Source organism: Cyprinodon variegatus, unplaced genomic scaffold (assembly GCF_000732505.1).
Source record: "Cyprinodon variegatus isolate N-32 unplaced genomic scaffold, C_variegatus-1.0 Scaffold328, whole genome shotgun sequence".
NCBI classification, from domain to species: Eukaryota; Metazoa; Chordata; class Actinopteri; order Cyprinodontiformes; family Cyprinodontidae; genus Cyprinodon; species Cyprinodon variegatus.
Genome location: NW_015150781.1, coordinates 346,429 through 350,219, shown reverse-complemented (window position 1 = coordinate 350,219; position 3,791 = coordinate 346,429).

Sequence of the window (3,791 nt, the reverse complement as noted above, 5' to 3'; positions counted from 1 at the left end):
CAAGGACCAACCAAGGACCAACCAAGGGCCAACCAAGGACCAACCAAGGACCAACCAAGGGCCAACCAAGGACCAACCAAGGACCAACCAAGGACCAACCAAGGACTAACCAAGGGCCAAACAAGGACCAACCAAGGACCAACCAAGGGCCAACCAAGTACCAACCAAGGGCCAACCAAGGACCAACCAAGGACCAACCAAGGAACAACCAAGGGCCAACCAAGGACTAACCAAGGACCAACCAAGGGCCAACCAAGGACCAGCCAAAGGTCAACCAAGGAAAGGATAGTGGGGAAATTTTGAATGGCTACTACTGTATGGAACTTTGAAAAAGAAGGCCTGGAAAACAGAATTCTATTAGCTATCCTTTAGCCAGTCAGCCATGACTTGTGCTTGGACCATCTCTTGCAAAAATCTTCTTCTCTTGATTGTTCTGCTGGTTAATGATAATTTCGGGTTTGCTGGGTCCTAAAAGATGGAGAAATATCTGACCAAATTTGGTGGAACTTCGCTCATCAGGTTTACCATCATCCCTCTTATTGACTGCTACATTCAAGTGATTTCTAACCTGTTAGGGGTTATATTTGGCCATGCAATTTGATGGGACTGTTTGGCCATTTATGTATTGCTTTGCCCTAAAAACTGTAGAAGATTTGCCTTTTGGCTGAACAGCTGGGGTGCCACTTATGTTCCAGCCAGCACTGCTTCAGACACTTTGAGACACCTAAAATATCTTCGACTAACTGAATCTTCTTATATCACCACATTGCTTATAGGTGTACTTAACTTCTGTTTCAGAATAGACCAAACTGTTTGTTTTAACAAAATAAGACTATATATGTGTGTTATGTATAGCTAATAATGTATACCTTTGCATGTTGAAATTGTAGCATGGACTGTGAGGGCTCCAACGCCCCACAAGGCTTTCAGCGAGCAGAACATGGCTGCCACAATGTGTATTTCTGCCACATTTAGCAAATGGACATTAAATTTCAGCCCTCTGCCGTCGTCTACCACAGCCTTCTTACCTCACTCCCCTCCTCCTGTTTGGCCTCCTCCATTTCTTTACCCCCATTCTTTTCTCTGCACTCTTGTCTTTCTTTTCCTCCTCTCTCTACTTCCTCCATGTTTGAATTATTGATGGAGAGTAAAATCTGACGTTGTAAAGTTTGTGACCATTCACCAAAATCGGCCTCTGCTTCTCACTAAGGGGGCTTGCCAAAGGGTAGGTGGTGTCTAACCACACACTTATAATGTAATTGCCTGTAGGGTTCCTGGTAAATATTTAATTGTCTGCCAGTACAAATTAAAGACACAAGGCTGAAAGAAAAGGTTAGTAGATTCGCTATGGGAGAGATTCTGTGTATTTCACCTGCATCTTTTGGTTAAGAAAAGACGGAAGTAGAGCGTGTGGAACGGGTGGAACAAGACTAAAATCTAGCAGCAATTTAGAGCTCAGCAGTGAATGTATCCAGGTAGCTCTAAGAAAGAAAATTCAGCATCTGACCTGCCCTGACGAAAGAAATGTTGGTACCAAAAAGTAGGAAAAAGCAGTTATCCAAATTAATGTGTAAAACTACAGTATAAAAAGAAAATAAAAAATCTCTGCTTTCAGTGGGTTTAATTTATATATACCACAATCAACATCTCCCACAATTAAAAAAAAACATCCTGGCATAATGCCTTACTCATTACTCCCCCTTATTGTCTCAATAGACAGAAAATCCTTTCAGTTCGAGGTCTTTGGGGTTCTGGAAAGTATAAAACAATCTAGTGTATACCAAGTTTTAAACCTATTTCAAACAAACAAAAACCACACCACACTGTCACCGTTCATTTTAAAAAGTATAAAATGAAACCACCATTTTAAATATCTAAAGTTTACCCTGTTTTTTTTTACCCTTTTTTTGTTCTTACAGGACTAGTGGCTCATTTTTCAACAGTAGGCTCACAGGAAAGGGGGAGAGACATGCTGGAAAGGACCACAGGCCGGATTGGAACCCGGGTCGCCCGGGTCGCCCGCGTCGAGGACTAAGGCCTCTGTACATGGGTCGTGCACGCTAACCACTGCGCCACCTGCATGCCCCCCACTTGTTTTTTCCTTTATTGGATAAAAAACAAAAACAAGGTTATAATGTGTTTTTATTAGCTGATGATCTGCGAGTATAACCAGACTTAGCTACGTCTGAATGATAAAACAGCAAGACTTCTAGAACAGGGATGTTTGGACAGATTGGACTAAAGTATAACTGTTGGACAAGCAATGAACATGGCATTGTGTCCACTACCATGGTATGATTACTATGTAATGAGTTGGGATTGTTTTATAACAACAAAACCTGGGCAATAATTATGTTGCCATTCACTCCACTATTAATATTTATATATGAAAAACAACTAATAAGAAAAAGTCAAGATCATCAGTCAAACAGGTGAAGCTTTGCCCAAAGAGGGTCAGAAGTCTAAAGGTGGTGTATGGCGCAGTGAAAGTACGAACCCCAGTGATGAGGTGGGACCTGAAGGGGGCTGAGTAAAGCCTTATGGGTTAAGGTTACGGTTTGGGTTAGGTTAGGGTTAGTTAGGGTTAGGTGTTAGACACTCTCTTGATGACCCCTCCCCCCACCCAGTCCAACGACTAGGGCAGTTGGTTAGAGGATCAAAGGCATTGCACGGGCCGGCGCACGTTTTTTGGGATCTCTCAGATCCATAGCCAAGCCAGTTTGTAGAACTTGGAGATTTAGGGTTAGCTTTTAGAGTAAGGGCTGGGTTTAGGGTCAGGGCTAGGGTTAGATGTAGGTTTAGGGCAAGTGTCAGGGTTAGGGATCGGCTAAGTGTAATTTAAGGCAAGGGTCAGGTGTTAGGTTTGGGTATGGATTCCACTAATATTAGGGTTAGTAGCTAATTGTCCTGGTAAGGTGATATGTGCTATAAGTGTAGTATAAGGGTGGAGGTTATGATTAATTGAAGATAAATATATTAATTTTTATTTATTAGCTCAATGGAGGAAGCAGAGTCAGGGTAAACCGCCCTGGAATGGGCTAAGTCGACCCCCGCCGGTCTGGCATGTAAACTCTGCCTCCTCCACTCCCTGCAGTTCTAAACTGAGGGAAGGGAGGTAGGTAGAGGGAAATGTTTTATAAATAAATATTTTTGAGGCCTAATATTGGTAGGAGTTAGTTTATTACTTAAGGATAAGGTTTTGATAATTTCAGTGTAACATAGGGTGTAAGGGATTTTATAGAAATTAGTGGAGAGTAGTCATATTATGGTATTAATCCACTAACTGTGGTTAGATTAAAGTTTCTGATCAGGTGTTTAAAAGAGATATTTTAATGGTTAGGTATGAGTTCCAATGTATTGGGTTATTTTATAAGATTTATGTAGTGAGGTGGTCTTGTTAAGACTTCATCTCATAAGATATAAGGTTAGGTTAGGTTAGGGTTAGGGTCTGTTAACCAGCTGCTCTAGTCCGACGACTAGAGCAAGTTGGTTAGAGGATCAAAGGCAATGCACGGACCGGCGCATGTTTGTTGGTATCTCTCAGATCCATAGCCAAGCCAGTTTGTAGAACTTGGAGAATTAGAGTTAGCTTTTAGAGTAATGGCTGGGTTTTAGGGTCAGGGCAAGGCTTAAAATTAGGTTTAGGGCAAGTGTCAGGGTTAGGGATCAGCTAAGTGTAATTTAAGGCAAGGGTCAGGTATCTTTTGGGATGTAGTCTTAAAGGGATAATTCGGGATTTTTGACATGAATCTGTATGGCATCCCCATCACCAGTGTCATGCAATCACACTG